Below are 19,258 nucleotides of genomic sequence, written 5' to 3' on the forward strand. Positions count from 1 at the left end.
CTTCCTTAGTTGCTCGCTCTTTTGCTATGCCTATGCTGCGATACCTACCACTTGCTTATCATGCCTCCCATATTGTTGAACCAAGCCTCTAACCCACCTTGTCCTAGCAAACCGTTGATTGGCTATGTTACCGCTTTGCTCAGCCCCTCTTATAGCATTGTTAGTTGCAGGTGAAGATTGAAGTTTGTTCCTTGTTGGAACATGGAGATGTTGTTCCTTGTTGGAACATGTTTACTTGTTGGGATATCACATTATATCTTATTTAATTAATGCATCTATATACTTGGTAAAGGGTGAAAGGCTCGGCCTTATGCCTGGTGTTTTGTTCCACTCTTGCCGCCCTAGTTTCCGTCATATCGATGTTATGTTCCCAGATTTTGCGTTCCTTATGCGGTTGGGTTATAATGGGAACCCTTTGACAGTTCGCTTTGAATAAAACTCCTCCAGCAAGGCCCAACCTTGGTTTTACCATTCGCCACCTAGCCTTTTCCCTTGGGTTAGGCTAGCCTAAGGGTCATCTTTATTTTAACCCCCCCGGGCCAGTGCTCCTCTGAGTGTTGGTCCAACTGAGGATGTCCGGAGCTACCAGGGGCAACTCTGGGCTGGCCCACCCAACGTCTTGCTCATCCGGTGTGCCCTGAGAATGAGATATGTGCAGCTCCTAACGGGATTTGTCGGCACATCTAGGTGGCTTTGCTGGACTTGTTTTACCATTGTCGAGGATGTCTTGTAGAACCGGGATACCGAGTCTGATCGGAATGTCTCGGGAGGAGGTCTATTCCTTCGTTGACCGTGAGAGCTTATCATGGGCTAAGTTGGGACACCCCTGCAGGGTTTTGAACTTTTGAAAGCCGTGCCCGCGGTTATGGGCAGATGGGAATTTGTTAATGTCCCGTTGTAGAAAACCTGAAGATGACCTTAATTAAAATACATCAACCGCATGTGTAACCGTGATGGTCTCTTCTCGGCGGAGTCCGGGAAGTGAACACGGTGTTGGAGTTATGCTTGACGTAGGTTGTTCTAGGATCACTTCTTGATCATACTTTTATCGACCGTGCTTTGCCTTCTGTTCTTGCTCTCTTTTGCGTATGTTAGCCACCATATATGCTAGTCGCTTGCTGCAGCTCCACCTCATACCTTTACCTTACCCTTAAGCTTAAATAGTCTTGATCGCGAGGGTGCGAGATTGCTGAGTCCCCGTTGCTCACAGATACTTCCAAAACCAGCTTGCAGGTGCCGTTGAACCATGCAGATGACGCAACCAAGCTCACGGAGGAGCTCGATGAAGATCTTGTCCTTTGTGTTGTTTCATTCTAGTTGATCAGTAGTGGAGCCCAGTTGGGGTCGATCGGGGACCTTCGTCGCATTTGGGGTTTTTCTTTTATTTTGGTTCCGTAGTCGGACCTTTATTGTATCTGGATGATGTAATGCTTTATTCATGTAATTGTTTGAAGTGGCAATTGTAAGCCAACTATGTATCTTTTCCCCTTATTGTATTACATGGGTTGTTTGCGAAGATTACCTCACTTGCGACATTGCTTTCAATGCGGTTATGCCTCTAAGTCGTGCTTCGACACGTGGGAGATATAGCCGCATCGAGGGCGTTACAGGGCCCCGGTGGGCGCCGGCGGCACCAGCCCGCGCCCGTCAAAGGTCGGCCTAGCGGCCACGACTTGCGCCCCGTCCTTGCAGTGGAACAAGTGAGTGAATACACTAGGTAGGTACTCCTAGTCGTCCCCGACCAGGAGGTGGAGAGCTGCAGCTAGTTCACCGTCAAACAAGGCTTTCGTGCTTAGGCGAACCTTGTCCTCTTCGCCCCAAGCTCCCACAAGGGGCGCATACGCGCCTAAAGCAGGGCTACGCGCAGCATCAGGAATTCCCTCAGGAGCATGGCCCATGTCACCTTTGTCGCCTTCGCATTGCCCGGCTTCAGGTCAGCGTTCATCTGCTCCAGCACCAACGTCGCCCGCTCATCAGTGAGCTTCGTGCAATACCACCCCTTGTCGTACTGGGGCATCTTTGTTGGCAGCATCAAGCTTGGATGGACGCACTTGGCGTCCGTCATGGCCCACATGCTCCGGAAGCCGTTGGCCATCTTCCCAGTCTTCGAGATTGAGTTGGCCTTGCCGGCCGTGATGAAATTGGCACACCCGGAGGTATGACCCTCGGTGATGTGGAGGAAGAAGAAGTGGTGCAGTAGAGCCATAGACGGCATCACGCCGAGGTACGCCTCGCAATAGTAGGCGAAGATCGACAAGAGAAGGATAGAGTTGGGATGAAGATGCAGCGCCTGCAGCCCGTAGTGGCCAAGGACCTCGTAGAAGAAGTCAGAGAAGAGGGGAACCAGCCCCGCGACGAAGCTGCTCGTGAAGAAAGGGAAGAAGGTGCTCCCCTCGGGCTCCGGCACGTCGAAGCCGACCCAGAGCTCAGTCTTCCCCCTCTCGTTGCTTTCCCCCACCATCAGCAAGCGCGTGGCGGAAAGGTTCTTCTCCGAGACGTTGGGCGCGTCGAGAGCTGGCTCGTACCTAGTTGGCGATGAGGCGGGCTAGACCCTCCGGGGCGCCATTGGTCGCTAATGCAGAAGGGGATGGGATTAGATATGGAGATTTCGGAAGCAGGGAGCAAGAAAGGGGATCTAGAGCAAGACAAAAGGAAGCAATGAAGGAAAGCGCTGTCTACGCCAGCCTTTTGATAGTCGGACAGTTCACGAGGGAACGTGGGAAAGCGGAGACGCCGACGTCCAATCAACCGCCACGCATTGACCAAGGCCGTAGCGTATTTGGGCCCGCGGCGCTCCGCACTTTCCCTTTGGCTTCGCCTCGAAGCCAAGCCCGAGCGCGCCTTGGGCCCGGGGGCTAATGTCGACCTTCTGGGAATGGGGTCCCCAGACTTGCCTGCCTGCAGCCCACAGCGTGGTTCCGCGAGGGCACGTACGACCCATCTTCACCAACAAGCATTCAAGACCCTCGCGAGGGGCCAAGCCTCGGGAGGCGGATGACACAAGACCTCCTCGAGGCGGCCTCACCAGGCTGGCTCGTGAGGGGCGGAGAGATCAAGGCCAGGCAAACCTCGTGAGGTTCCAATGACGTGAGCCATGACGACCGAGACCAGGCGGGCGCCAGCGCGCACCGTGTCCTTGTTTCCTCTTTGGTGCTAAGGAGGCAAGCATAAGCGAGGAGTACCTAGGCATCAAGCAAAGGTTTCCATATCGGTGCAATGAGACCAAGACCAGCAGGATGGCAAGATGGAGGTCCCCATGGAGCCCAAGGCGGCGTCACCACCAGAGCCTTTGGCAGGCGAAGACTGCTTTTGTCAGGATAACTCGTACTAGCTGTCCCCTTTCAAATTGGCCGTTGTTGGCTCCCTTCCCGCTCAATATTTGGTGAGAGGACCAGGGCCTCTATAAATAGGATTAGCCACCACAGTAGACAGGGAGGAAGGGGACAAGGAAGAGAACCTCAGCCGTCTCAACTTGGACTAGATCCAACCCATCCTCACATCCACCAAGCACAAGAACACCTCACCTCAGGAGGCTGTTCTTCCCCTTGTACTATTCATCCTCAGCCGAGAGGCAATCCAACACACCACACTAGTGTAGGGTATTACACCACAACACTGGCCTGAACCAGTATAAATCTTGTGTACCTTGTGTTGCGAGTTCGTCGAGCTTGCCTTTAAGATCGTGGCGAGATTGAGGGCATGAGTTGGTAGGGGGAGATCTTCGCGCGCACCCCAGTGTTCGAACCTTAAGGGTTTTGCCAAAACCCGAGATCCGACAAAGATGTTTTTTGGGAAACGAACACATTGGCCGGACAGCTCCAAAGACGTTGGCCTTGACTGCAACCATTCGGACACCCCGGTAAGCACTTGTCTTTCGAACACTCCATAGTTAAGTATATCGTGATATGTTACCGAGCAAACTATCTTCTTTCAGGGCAAGATAAAGAAAGCGGAACTAATTAGGTGTTCAGCCCCCCTTCTCGAAGCCTCAGCGGATCCCGTATTAACAAGGATGCTGGCCTCGGCACCATACCAGATGTCTGCGAAGGAGGACAAGACGGGGAGCGGGAGGACCAAAGAGGGCCTCCACCCCGAAGATATTTTAGACGTCGTGTCCGGGGAGATGAAAATCCCATCGCCCAAAGGAAAAAGTAAAGGGGAAGCCAACATTCATTCCCCCTATGGTAAGAAAAGGGCCGTCTCCGAAGACTGGGAAGAAAAGGCTCCCAAGCGCGGCAAGATGCCCCTGTCGGGTGGCTCAGGTTTGAAGGATGACATTATCGTGCAGTCCTCCAGCGAGGCCAAGCCTAAATCGTATGCAAACAAGGGAATTTTACACATACCCCATTCCTCCCCTGTGACCAGGGTAACATATAAAATGTATATTTTTGTAGCTCAGCGCACAATCTTTCTCAACAATCATCTTCCTCAGGAGACCTTCTCCCAGAGATGATGGAAAGCGAGACGCCTCCACCAGTCTCCTTGCCCAATAAGGCGGATGACGTCGAGGTATCGTCCCGGAGGGTCTCTCCTGATCCGCAAGTGATGCGAGGGGTGACGAAAAAACGAACCAAAGATGACACTTCAGTAGTCCAAGATCCGGGGACCAACAATAAAGGGCCCGGACTATCCGGCTTCCAACCGGAGACAACTCTAGGGGTGAATGAACGGACCCCTTTGAAGGGAGGCCGTGCTGCTACGGCTGCTTCCGGTGACCCAGAAACGCCGGATATATTGACGGACATGTTGTGACAAGCGTCCGTCTCCGAAGACCATCGTACCTTGATGGGCACGATGGTTAAAAAGGTCCTATCACAAGCCTGCTAAGAGGTTTCGAGATTTGTGTTGTAATGCTTTCAATTGTGTTTTATTCACAAAGTACTCCTATGAATAGATAGTATCCCCTGAGACTCTGATAGGATCCCCAAGGGAGCCAATCATAGGATCAAAAATATTTATCCAGGAAATAATATGACTACTTGGAACACAGGCTATTACTTCTCCTGCAATTGCCCGATCCGCGGAGGTTGCGGATCTGCAGCGGAAGATTGATGAGGCGGATGATGACATCACGCTGATCAACAAGCGTCTTGATGAGGCGCAAGGTATGTTTTTGGGTCAGCCAGTATATTTACGCATGATAACATGAGCATGAAGCTGGAATTGTATACTAAGACATGCGTAACTACAGATGGTGCTGCTGCGGTGGAGGCCCTTCGGGCTGAGCTTGTCCTTGCCAAGGAACAAACCCAGATGAGTAATCTGGCTGCCCATAAGGTGGCTGAAGAGTTAAAAACCGAACAGGCTGTTCGGCGCCCGTGTGAGGAAAGAATTACTACCATGGCGCGCAAGCTGGAGGAGACCACCGTCTGGTGCGAAGTCCTTGAGAAAGATAACAAGGCCAAAACAGCCGATCTCGACAAGGCCTTACAAGAACCGAAAGAAGCACGGTCTAAGTCTAGAGTGGCTCGGGAAGAGATCCGGCAAGCTGGGGAGATAGCGGCTGGTAAGCCTTTCTTATTACAGACAAAGTTCGGCGATCCGAAGTATTCCCCGCTTAACCAAATGTGGAGTTCTCCGGACCCCTTTTTAGACCTGCTGAAGAGTGCCTCCGATGCGTCGCAATTTTACCAAGTGCAGGAAGGGTGTGCCACGGAGAAGCTTTTTTGGTCACAGTTCGGCGTGCCAAAGCGTCCATTGTTACTAAATGAACAGATGGCCCAGTGGGCCGAGCTCCAGAGGATATCTGGTTCGGCCATGAAGGACGTCATAGTACGGCTGTGGCCTACGGAGCCCATTCCAAATAGTTACTTCGGTTTGGTGCAGATGCTGGTGGATGCAGTGCCGCGTATCGACGCTGTTAAGCGTTCAACGTGCATTGGAGGTGCACGGATGGCCTTTGCCCGTGTCAAAACATACTGGGCCAAGATGAAGGCCACTAACATTGCCTCGAGGAGTCCCCCCAAGGGTAAGGACCATCACACACCTGAACACTATTTCGATGATGTCTTAGAGGGTGCCCGCTTGATAGAGGGTCAGTGCTCAAAAGATATGATATTCGAATGAAATGTATTGAACTGTAAAACACTATATGATTATAATATTATGATTTTTGCTTAAAAGTTTTTGGTTCCTCCTGTGCGGCCGTTGTTTGCATAATCTGAAAAATTTCCAGTCGTCGGCTTCAGCCCCCACGTAGAAAATACGGGGGTGTTCGGAAAAGCATCTGATCACTCTTAACCCAACGTTTTCGTCCATGGATGGAGGTGTCAATGTAGTGAATGAGGCAACCGGACTATAGTGCGTTAACACTTTCACTTAGCCATAGGAGTTTTATGGTGGGTCTACGATATAAACCCTGGTATGTACGCTGTTATCCCAATGTGGTGCGTTCACATGTATGACCTAAAGAAAGGTCCTTCGTGTAATACGGAGGGAATCACGAAAGATTCCAATAAGTCATCGAGTGGTTGACCAGCTCTCGCCGCATCATGACAGTCAGTTTTCGGCTTTCTCTACTGAGGTGCTCGCCTGGGTAACCAGGGCACAATTGTAGTAGTTCTACCTTTAATACCTTAGCTGATAGAGCGGAACATAAGGTAGCAAGCACAGGAGCCGGGCAACCCAACTATTGACCCAATACATGATTCAGAGCTGATGCATATAAGGCCAAACTCGCGGCGCCGAAGTATGCTATAAAGTTGTTCGGACTTATTGGCAATTTAGTTTGTTCCCATATCAAGCCCCTAGCGGGGCGTGTGAAATAACACAAGGAGCAAAATATAGTTTTTTTAGAGAAAAGTGAATACAGGATATAAATTATATTCACTAGAACTTGAGTGACGTGCCAATCATTGTTTTGTATATAATAACACCACCACGCTGGATATTTGACATGCCAAGGGTCGATGGCTGTGGTAGAAGGCACTTTACAGGCTCGCAAAATAGAGAGTGCGGTCTAAAAAAGTTGTCTTGGACCTCCTGGCGCACGTCTTCGCCGCCTTTCCTCGATGAAGGGGCTCCTTAAAGGGAGTAACTTTTGGATGAATGTACAAAGCGGAACTCCGATGGAGTGTCACAGCCCTAGAATATTGTTTGTAAATAGTTGCATCTTCATCCAGGCATCATATTTAAATTTTTGAAACTTGAATTGAGGAATTTTCAAAGCCTCAGAAACCTTCTAAAATTGATCAACATTAAAATCTCCTCAAAGAAGTCCAAGAAAATGTTCCTCCTAGTCTCTGAAAATATTGCAAAGAGGTAGAACTCAAAACAATATTTTTGGTATCTCAGAGTTAATTATTTTGGGCCTTTGAATTAAATAAATAGCTATTTGCATTGGATATATATATTATATATAAATAATAAATGTCCAATAATTACTGGAACATTTTATGTGGTTTGGTATATTTTAGTTCTAGCCACATAATTATTTTCAGGATTTTATAAAATGGTTTAGTATTTTTACTAAACCAAAACAAAGCAGAACAAAATAGAAAACAATAAATAAAAGACAGAGGAGAGAAACCTTACCTGGACTTACCTCTGCAGCCCACCAAGCCCACCTGGACAGCCCAACACCGTGCAGCCCAACCACCAGGGGGCATGCCTGTCTTCTTCCCGTGCCAGCGCACGAAGCAGCTCGGTGGCGAGCACCGCCACCGCGCTTGGCCACCTCCTGCCTGGTTGCCTCCCTCCTCGACGCCCGGAGACGCCACGCGCCTCCCCGACCCCCTCTCACTTCTCCCTCGCTCTCTGGACCTCCCTCCCCCTCGCTCCTCTGCTTCCCCTCCCGCGACCGAACGGAGCCCGTCGCCGCCGACCAGCGCTCGCGCGGCCACAGCCACCGTCTCGCCTCTCCGACGCCTCCCAAAGCTCCGCTGTTCCGCCCTCGTCCTCCTCGTCGTCGCACGCGACCAGAAGGGCCCCGAGCAGCCGCCATCGCCATCGTCTTCAAGCTTCGGCCCCGGCGCCCTTCTCCGTCGATTCGGCCACTCCGGCGCGCCCCCGAGCCCACTAACCCTCCCTGCAGCTTCGCGGTGAGCCGCTGACCCGTTCCCCTCTTCTTCCCATGCCATTTGGCCGCTCTAGCCATTGCTTCCGCCGGATCCGAGAGCTCGCCGCCGCCGTGCCTCGTCACCGTCGTGGTCAGAGCCACCGTGGCTCAAAGCCGGGCACACCACCGTGCTCCAAACCTCACCAGGAGCACGTAGAACCCACCAGCTTCCCCTCCCGAGCACCACAACGCCAAACCCGCAGGTGCCCGAACTCCGGCCGCCGCCTTGGAGCTCGCCGCCGTCGACTCAGGCCACCCCAGCTCCTCCCGTTCGCTCCATTAGATGCGCTGCTTTGCCAGCTAGCGGTAGCCGCAAACCACGAGTAAAACGATGCCCTGTAGCGCAAACCTGACGCGGACGCCGCCGCGATCTGAGGTTGCCGGCGTTTAACCGCCGGCAGCTGACGTGACGCTGATTTAGTTAGCACTAATGACCACGCTAAACACCCCCACAGCCACTGACAGTGGGCCCCACCCCTGGTCAAACCCCCGTCAGCGCTGGGTTTGACCGGGATTAGCTCCTGTGTCACTGACGTGTGGCCCCCACACGTCAGGTTTGACCTGGGGCGCCCAGTTGACCCTGCTGACGTCACTGTGACATGGTGCTGACGCCATAATCATTTCTTGATTTAATATTATTCAGGAAATTCCAGAAAATGCCTAAAACTTCAAAAATTCATAGAAATTCAACCGTAACTCCAAATTAAATAATTTATATATGAAAAATTATCAGAAAAATTCAAGGAATCCATCTGTACCATTTTCATGCATGTTAGAACAACTTATAGCTGCTGTTTAGCACAAATCAATTAAAGGGCATTTAAATAATCACATATGGAGTTTGAATTTGAATCTTGTATTCAAACCAACTTCATTTAATCTGTTGCTAGTTGCATTAGCCCAAAACACATTCATATTGCCATGTCATAGCATGCATCATATTGTGCATTGCATTGATGTGATCGTTGACACTGATGAAGACTCAGTGTTATCTTCAGAAGTGCCAGGCAAGCAAAACCCCCTTGTTCATTCCGATAAAATCCCACTCTCTCGCTCCTGCTCTCTTTTACTGCATTAGGACAACAACGACATATTTGTTACTTGCTGCGGTAGCTGAACCCCTTTATCCTTTGCATGACCTGTCATTGCCACAATAAATAGATGAAACCCACTAGCATGAGTAGGAGTTGTTTGAGCCCTGTTGTGCCTACTCATTCATGTTTGTTTGTCATGCCTGCTACTGCTTAGAGTTGAGTCAGGTCTGATTCATCGGGGATGAATCAGAGGCGTGTGAACATGTCCTACCGTGTGTGAGCTAAGTGTGTAAACATGATTTGGTAAAGGTAGCGGTGAGAGGCCATGTAGGAGTACATGGTGGGTTGTCTCATTGCAGCCGTCTTCAGGAACTGAGTTCTGTGTTTGTGATCCATGATTCAGCTACTACCATACATTGGGCCCTGAAATATGACCCCGCTCGACTTCTTATTCACCCTAGTCCTCTGTCCAGGAGTTGCAAGTAGTTTCTGGTGTTTGTAGCTTACTGGAGGCCATGGACAGCGCTGACCGTAGGGGTGGGTTGTGATGCGGTAGGTACGTGGCACGGTGTACCGGATGCCCGTTTGGTATCTCGGGAACCCTGTTCACATCGTTTGGGGCTGTGAGCGAAACTCCGGCCAGATCTCCTCATGGATGGAACCCGAATAGGCGATAAACCTGGACTAGAGACTTGAGTGTTTAGGTAGGTCGTGGTCTACACCCACGCCGGCTTTCGCTTGAAGTCTGCCGAGCACATGTCGTGTGCAGACGCTAAGTGGTGGAAACATGTATGAAGAAGTACACCCCTGCAGGGTTAATATCATCTATTCGAATAGCCGTGTCCGCGGTAAAGGACTTCTGGGTTGCTTATATCAGTTCATAGACAAGTGAAAGGGGATACTCTAAAATACGCAAGATAAGCGTGAGTGCTATGGATGGCGTTCTCGTAGGGAGGCGGGAGCGGATCCATAGTGGTGTATTGATATGGTGAATATGTGGACTCGTGTGCGCCACCTCAAAAGAGTTACTTGCAGTCGTAGTTCAGGATAACCACCGAGTCAAAGCTGGCTTGCTGCAGTTAAACCCCACCATCCCCTTTGTTGATAATGATGCATATGTAGTTAGTTCTGATGTAAGTCTTGCTGGGTACATTTGTACTCACGTTTGCTCATTTTATATATTTGCAGAGAGATTTCTGTCTCGCTAGTAGTACCGCGTGGACTTCGACGTTTAGCTTGTTACCTCAGCTATGATCTTGTGCCCCGGCGGGATCTGGTAGATAGTCAGGCTTCTGAGCCTTTTTCAGTTATAGATGTCTGTACCCAGACATGATAGCTTCCGCTTGTGCTTTGACTTGTATGCTCTGATTGTTGGGTCATGAGACCCATGTTTGTAATATCTCGCTCCTCGGAGCCTATTGAATAAATTACTTGAGTCGTAGAGTCATGTTGTGATGCCATGTTGTATTTGCACATATCGAGCATATTGTGTGAATGCTATTGAAATGCTTGGTATGTGTGGGATCTGACCATCTAGTTGTTTATCTTTAGTAGCCTCTCTTACCGGGAAATGTCTCCTAGTGTTTCCACCGAGCCATGGTAGCTTGCTACTGCTCCGGAACACTTAGGCTGGCCGGCATGTGTCCTTCTTCGTTCCTGTGTCTGTCCCTTCGGGGAAATGTCACGCGATGAATATCGGAGTCCTGTTAGCCCGCTACAGCCCGGTTCACCGGAGTCCTGCTAGCCCAGTGCTAGAGCCTGGATTCGCTCGCTGATGACCGACACGTTCGATGCTGGGTCATGGATGCCTGTCCCTGTAAGTCTGTGCCACTTTGGGTTTACGGCTAGCCATGTCAGCCCGGGCTACTTATCATATGGATGCTAGCGACACTGTCATATACGTGTGCCAAAAGGCGCAAACGGTCCCGGGCAAAGGTAAGGCGACACCCGTGGGAATACCGAGCGTGAGGCCGCAAAGTGATATGAGGTGTTACATGCTAGATCGATGTGGCATTGAGTCGGGGTCCTGACAGCGTTGGTATCAGAGCTTGACTGCCTGTAGGATTATCAAGCCAAACTGGTCGAAGTTGAGTCTAGGAATTCTTTAGTTATATAAGGGAATTGATTGTGGGATGGAACGTAAGGCTCTTTTTACTCCTTATACCTCATGGCCTTCTGATCTGAGTCATCATCTTCTCTTCTACGGGGATTAAGAACTAGGCTATCTCTTCTTTCTATCAGGATCACGTGTTACTAATCCGTAGACTTATAGAATTGTTGGAATTAAGCCTCGTTTCAGCTCCTATTACTTCCGTATGTTAATCGTTGATCTTGAAACCTTGATATTGTGTTTCTGGGTGGTTATGCCACCATTTTTGTGAATGTCTCAAACCTTTTTTTTGAGCATTTACAGCCGTTACGCTGTCCGAGTCATCTCAGGTCTCTAAACAGTCTGATGCACTTGCAAATTCCTTCCTCCCGTTTCAATGTTCCTTTGGGCCAGATTAACCACACTAATTAGTGAGTTGAGGTACTCTGTTACCTTGACATATATGTTGGAGATATTATTATGACCCTAGGTGTCTTAGGGGATCATCTAGTAATTTAGCCATGATTTGTGTTCCCAGTGTGATGATTCTGGCCATCATTATCGAAAGCATCCCGTGATGCTACTTAGTAATAGGTATTCTGCTCCTGGGTTCTTGAACCCGAGATTCACTCTACCTACTTCATGTTGATAGTAATTGCTAGTGCCTTTAGGATATTAGTAACCTTTGCGATAGTCCTTGAAGTCCGTGGTATCTTCTTCTTCCAAATACCATGAACTACTTATGGCAGAAGTTCCTTGTTGAACTGAAATATCACAACAGGATTATTCTTGAGGAGTTCTCCATTCATAAATCGTGACTCTGCCAGTTCTACCTTTCTGCATGGGTTATCCGGAAGAAATATGTTGAACTTGGTTCGACATACTAATCTATGCATCCACAACTCAGAAAATTATATGTTCCTTTGAGTTGTTCTCTTTAGTTGCATTCTGACCCTCGTCTATCAATTGATAGTCAAGAGTATGCGTGCGTTCGTTTATCGATGCCTATTACTCTTGTGGTCCGTCAAGCCATTCTATCGCAGAATGACTAGGAGAAACAAACTCCAGTACCTCTTCCATATCCAGGATTGGGTCAAAGAAGTTGTGCTCCGCAGATCAAATTGCTAATCCAGCTTTTGTTCTGTTCTACCTTGGAGTATTACCATCTTTATATCGGGATTGTTATAGGAATTGCACACCATCCTATGAACTCTTGGTACAGTGATACTTCTTGCCATCATTAGTCATTCCTCGGTCTTCGTGTTGATGCAACCGGAATACCGACAAATGAATTGTGATGTGTGAAATCAATACGCCTAGCAACCTCGTTGCTGGGTAGTTAAAGGACAATAATTTCATTCTTAGTGTGTTGGTTAGCGAATCATCATTCTAAGATTGATCGTGCTACCTAGTCCATTCTCCTGGTTCACTCCTCGATCGATGAGTTAGGATTATTTCAAATCCTTGCCCTATTGATCATATCGTCTTGCCCTGAAAAGAAGGATTGTCCTCGATCTTAGTAACATATCGGTGGTTCATGATTTTCCGGATATCTTCTCGAAAGTATCACCAGGTTGTCACCTGACTGTTATGTTGAGCTCGTGATCAAGTTGGTTTATTCCTGTAAACCACCCCTTCTCCAAGAATCCGTGTTGGATACCCTGAGCTAGTTGGATAAGCTAAACAACAACTTGGAGAGTTGGAAGATAAAAGCTTGTCCGACTTAGTTCATGTTAAGGGATATCTTTTTGTGTGTGTGTGTGTGTTGAAGAAAGATGATATCTTCATCAATTGGTCCTCGTGAACAATTGTTGGATCTATTATCTTACCCAAACCTTTGATTGAGTATGGGCTATCATCCAATCAGACCAGAACCAACGATATTCGTAATGTTGTCTTACTCGTGGTTGATCCCTCGAGCATACACCATTTTATCTTTTGGGTCTGACCAATGCTATCACTTGTTCACTTAACTATGGAATTCCTTTTAAAAGGAAACCCAGATGAATTGTTGTTGTGCCCATTGACAACATCCTTGTCTTCTCCATAATTTTGCTGAACATTAAGCTAGTGTTGGAAACTTTTGAAAGCATTTGTTCATGCTAGCTCATGAAGCATATGTTCGGATGTAAGAAGTGACTTCCTCTAGTTCGTGTGCATTTGATGCAGGGTGCCGCCGTGAACTCGAGAAAGTCAATGTTGCTTCCTCTGGAATCATCGCAAGTCAGTCATGCACATGTGCGAAGAATGCTGTGGTTTGAAGACTTGCAACCTTCAATCTATATGTATCCCTAGCACACCAAGCCACTGATTGATTTGTTCAAGGAGAAGAAGTTCCTTCTTAAGAGCATACCTTATGCAAGGATTTTGATATCCTCATTGATGATTCCCCACCTGAACTCGGTAGTGTTTTATTATAAGACTACCACGTGGTCATGCTTGTCTGGGACAACGTGTTCACATGTTTGTAGCAGAACCAGCTCATGTTTTGGAGCTTACTATAGTAGTTCATTTCCCGAGAATCTCGCAACGTCATCTCGTCGATTTGTGTTGCAAACTTTCGTTTTCCTTCCTAGACTCGATGAGTCTGGAATATCCTGACACCAACCAGATCTGAATCTCAGGCAGATATGATGGTTTGGAACATTTCCCAAGAACTATAATATTGGTTCCTCGATAACTGGTAAAGTGGATGTCGTGACCAGTACCACCCAGCCGAAAGACCTATTATTGTAGTATCTTGATTGAAGAAGTTGGCCACCTCCCCATAAGGATTTCGTAGGATTTACCTCCGTAACTGTTCCTTATGGATTCTATTGCTCCCGAAGTCCGACCTTTTACTTGATGTTCTAGTTATCAAACCATATCTATGAATGGGATACACTAGCACATCAAGGAGAACATTAGAAGCGGAGTGCTAAATGTCTCTCGGTCGATCATCCAGATTTTATTTCCTTGGCCTCGCTAAGATGAAATCTGAGAAGTGTTATCTTCCTTTGCATCTGCATCATCCATCATCATTCATCATGGTAGCAAGTTGTGTTGCCAGGATCCTTGACACGGATGTTAGTAAAACCTTGATGAATATGGAAATGCTCAAGTTCTTGAGAGCACGCGCAAGTGCTAGGTTTGATCGTCGGCATTAACTGTATAGCGCTCTCAGTTTCCTCGGTTATGCTATAACCATTCCAATAGTGGAATAACTCTCTACTGTTGAGCCTCTCCCCAGTTACCAGAATCATTCCCAGCATTTGCATTTTGTTCCCAGCTTGCACCGCCAATGTGTCATTCTACCATGGGTCTCTTCCATTTCCGGTGATAAGCAAATTCATCCATTACGTTGTCTTCAACAAGGTAATCCACATCATCCAAGTTTGAGTATGCCATTCTACCGACCCCCTCCAAATGATCGCTCGAGAATTGTCTTAGGCTGGTTTAAAGAGTTTCAATGATCTTTGAATCAAAAGTAATTCTTTTTGTCACTTAAGGGGATATATCTACAAGTCACCTTCCCTAAGGTGCATCGTTATGGTATCATGGCAATTCAACTCCTCGCTACGTTGACAACCGTTCACCACCCTCTTAGGTGTGGAATTGTGGTCTACCTAGTGAACCTTCGTCATTTGCTTCACTCCATTCCTATGGATGTGTGCTTCGCCTCTCAGCTCGAGAGATGTTGCTATGTCTCATTCCGAGAGTTAATCCTGAGTTGTTCGACCTTCGAGAAGATCGATCCTTCTAGAGTTTTCTTTTGCTCTTCCAGTCATGATTAGCTGGAGTTCTTAGAGCAAGACGACAAGACAAAGATGGTGTTCAAATCAACGTTCCTATGAAGTGCAACCTGGATCGTGAAGATTGTACTAGTTGCGTTCCCCATCGTCTTACCCTACACTTGAATCTCGGGACGAGATTTTTGTTTAGTGGGGGTGAGTTGTCACAGCCCTAGAATATTGTTTGTAAATAGTTGCATCTTCATCCAGGCATCATATTTAAATTTCTGAAACTTGAATTGAGGAATTTTCAAAGCCTCAGAAACCTTCTAAAATTGATCAACATTAAAATCTCCTCAAAGAAGTCCAAGAAAATGTTCCTCCTAGTCTCTGAAAATATTGCAAAGAGGTAGAACTCAAAACAATATTTTTGGTATCTCAGAGTTAATTATTTTGGGCCTTTGAATTAAATAAATAGCTATTTGCATTGGATATATATATTATATATAAATAATAAATGTCCAATAATTACTGGAACATTTTATGTGGTTTGGTATATTTTAGTTCTAGCCACATAATTATTTTCAGGATTTTATAAAATGGTTAGTATTTTTACTAAACCAAAACAAAGCAGAACAAAATAGAAAACAATAAATAAAAGACAGAGGAGAGAAACCTTACCTGGACTTACCTCTGCAGCCCACCAAGCCCACCTGGACAGCCCAACACCGTGCAGCCCAACCACCAGGGGGCATGCCTGTCTTCTTCCCGTGCCAGCGCACGAAGCAGCTCGGTGGCGAGCACCGCCACCGCGCTTGGCCACCTCCTGCCTGGTTGCCTCCCTCCTCGACGCCCGGAGACGCCACGCGCCTCCCCGACCCCCTCTCACTTCTCCCTCGCTCTCTGGACCTCCCTCCCCCTCGCTCCTCTGCTTCCCCTCCCGCGACCGAACGGAGCCCGTCGCCGCCGACCAGCGCTCGCGCGGCCACAGCCACCGTCTCGCCTCTCCGACGCCTCCCAAAGCTCCGCTATTCCGCCCTCGTCCTCCTCGTCGTCTCACGCGACCAGAAGGGCCCCGAGCAGCCGCCATCGCCATCGTCTTCAAGCTTCGGCCCCGGCGCCCTTCTCCGTCGATTCGGCCACTCCGGCGCGCCCCCGAGCCCACTAACCCTCCCTGCAGCTTCGCGGTGAGCCGCTGACCCGTTCCCCTCTTCTTCCCATGCCGTTTGGCCGCTCTAGCCATTGCTTCCGCCGGATCCGAGAGCTCGCCGCCGCCGTGCCTCGTCACCGTCGTGGTCAGAGCCATCGTGGCTCAAAGCCGGGCACACCACCGTGCTCCAAACCTCACCAGGAGCACGTAGAACCCACCAGCTTCCCCTCCGGAGCACCACAACGCCAAACCCGCAGGTGCCCGAACTCCGGCCGCCACCTTCTAGCTCGCCGCCGTCGACTCAGGCCACCCCAGCTCCTCCCGTTCGCTCCATTAGATGCGCTGCTTTGCCAGCTAGCCGTAGCCGCAAACCACGAGTAAAACGGTGCCCTGTAGCGCAAACCCGACGCGGACGCCACCGTGATCTGAGGTTGCCGGCGGTTAAACGCCGGCAGCTGACATGGCGCTGATTTAGTTAGCACTAATGACCACGCTAAACACCCCCACAGCCACTGACAGTGGGCCCCACCCCTGGTCAAACCCCAGTCAGCGCTGGGTTTGACCGGGATTAGCTCCTGTGTCACTGACGTGTGGCCCCCACACGTCAGGTTTGACCTGGGGCGCCCAGTTGACCCTGCTGACGTCACTGTGACATGGTGCTGACGCCATAATCATTTCTTGATTTAATATTATTCAGGAAATTCCAGAAAATGCCTAAAACTTCAAAAATTCATAGAAATTCAACCGTAACTCCAAATTAAATAATTTATATATGAAAAATTATCAGAAAAATTCAAGGAATCCATCTGTACCATTTTCATGCATGTTAGAACAACTTATAGCTGCTGTTTAGCACAAATCAATTAAAGGGCATTTAAATAATCACATATGGAGTTTGAATTTGAATCTTGTATTCAAACCAACTTCATTTAATCTGTTGCTAGTTGCATTAGCCCAAAACACATTCATATTGCCATGTCATAGCATGCATCATATTGTGCATTGCATTGATTGTGTTCTTTTTGTTTGCCGGTATTTGTCCCCTCTCGATAGACGTGATACCGATGATGTGATCGTTGACACTGATGAAGACTCAGTGTTATCTTCAGAAGTGCCAGGCAAGCAAAACCCCCTTGTTCATTCCGATAAAATCCCACTCTCTCGCTCCTGCTCTCTTTTACTGCATTAGGACAACAACGACATATTTGTTACTTGCTGCGGTAGCTGAACCCCTTTATCCTTTGCATGACCTGTCATTGCCACAGTAAATAGATGAAACCCACTAGCATGAGTAGGAGTTGTTTGAGCCCTGTTGTGCCTACTCATTCATGTTTGTTTGTCATGCCTGCTACTGCTTAGAGTTGAGTCAGGTCTGATTCATCGGGGATGAATCAGAGGCGTGTGAACATGTCCTACCGTGTGTGAGCTAAGTGTGTAAACACGATTTGGTAAAGGTAGCGGTGAGAGGCCATGTAGGAGTACATGGTGGGTTGTCTCATTGCAGCCGTCCTCAGGAACTGAGTTCTGTGTTTGTGATCCATGATTCAGCTACTACCATACATTGGGCCCTGAAATATGACCCCGCTCGACTTCTTATTCACCCTAGTCCTCTGTCTAGGAGTTGCAAGTAGTTTCTGGTGTTTGTAGCTTACTGGAGGCCGTGGACAGCGCTGACCGTAGGGGTGGGCTGTGATGCGGTAGGTACGTGGCACGGTGTACCGGATGCCCGTTTGGTATCTCGGGAACCCTGTTCACATCGTTTGGGGCTGTGAGCGAAACTCCGGCCGGATCTCCTCATGGATGGAACCCGAATAGGCGATAAACCTGGACTAGAGACTTGAGTGTTTAGGTAGGTCGTGGTCTACACCCACGTCGGCTTTCGCTTGAAGTCTGCCGAGCACATGCCGTGTGCAGACGCTAAGTGGTGGAAACATGTATGAAGAAGTACACCCCTGCAGGGTTAACATCATCTATTCGAATAGCCGTGTCCGCGGAAAAGGACTTCTGGGTTGCTTATATCAGTTCATAGACAAGTGAAAGTGGATACTCTAAAATACGCAAGATAAGCGTGAGTGCTATGGATGGCGTTCTCGTAGGGAGACGGGAGCGGATCCATAGTGGTGTATTGATATGGTGAATATGTGGACTCGTGTGCGCCACCTCAAAAAAAAGTTACTCGCAGTCGTAGTTCAGGATAGCCACCGAGTCAAAGCTGGCTTGCTGCAGTTAAACCCCACCATCCCTTTGTTGATAATGATGCATATGTAGATAGTTCTGATGTAAGTCTTGCTGGGTACATTTGTACTCACGTTTGCCTATTTTATGTTTTTGCAGAGAGACTTCAGTCTCACTAGTATTTCCGCGTGGTCTTCGACGTTTAGCTTGTTACCTCAGCTACGATCTTGTGCCTCGGCAGGATTTGGTAGATAGTCAGGCTTCTCAGCCTTTTTCATTTATAGATGTCTGTACTCAGACATGATAGCTTCCGCTTGTGCTTGATTTGTATGCTCTGAATGTTGGGTCATGAGACCCATGTTTGTAATATCTCGCTCCTCGGAGCCTATTGAATAGATTACTTGTGTCGTAGAGTCATGTTGTGATGCTTCGTTGTATTTGCACATATCGAGCATATTGTGTGTATGATTGAAATGCTTGGTATGTGTGGGATCTGACTATCTAGTTGTTTATCTTTAGTAGCCTCTCTTACCGGGAAATGTCTCCTAGTGTTACCGCTGAGCCATGGTAGCTTGCTACTGCTCTGGAACACTTAGGCTGGCCGGCATGTGTCCTTCTTCGTTCCTGTGTCTGTCCCTTCGGGGAAATGTCACGCTTTGAGTACCGGAGTCCTGTTAGCCCGCTACAGCCCGGTTTACCGGAGTCCTGCTAGCCCAGTGCTACAGCCCGGACCCACTTGCTGATGACCGACACGTTCGAAGCTGGGTCATGGATGCCTGTCCCTGTAAGTCTGTGCCACTTTGGGTTTACGACTAGTCATGTCAGCCCGGGCTCTTTATCATATGGATGCTAGCGACACTATCATATACGTGAGCCAAAAGGCGCAAACGGTCCCGGGAAAAGGTAAGACGACACCCGTGGGGATACCGTGCGTGAGGCCGCAGAGTGATATAAGGTGTTACCAGCTAGATCGATGTGACATCGAGTCGGGGACCTGACACAAACCAACTTCATTTAATCTGTGGCTAGTTGCATTAGCCCAAA

The 19,258-nt window shown here is 48.5% G+C and overlaps 1 pseudogene; it reads left to right on the forward strand.

Annotated features, from left to right (window-relative positions):
* Positions 1–4,012: 4,012 nt before the first annotated feature.
* LOC119283474 overlaps positions 4,013–19,258 on the forward strand; it is a 135,079-nt pseudogene continuing 119,833 nt past the window's right edge.

Source organism: Triticum dicoccoides, chromosome 4A, assembly GCF_002162155.2.
Source record: "Triticum dicoccoides isolate Atlit2015 ecotype Zavitan chromosome 4A, WEW_v2.0, whole genome shotgun sequence".
NCBI lineage: Eukaryota > Viridiplantae > Streptophyta > Magnoliopsida > Poales > Poaceae > Triticum > Triticum dicoccoides.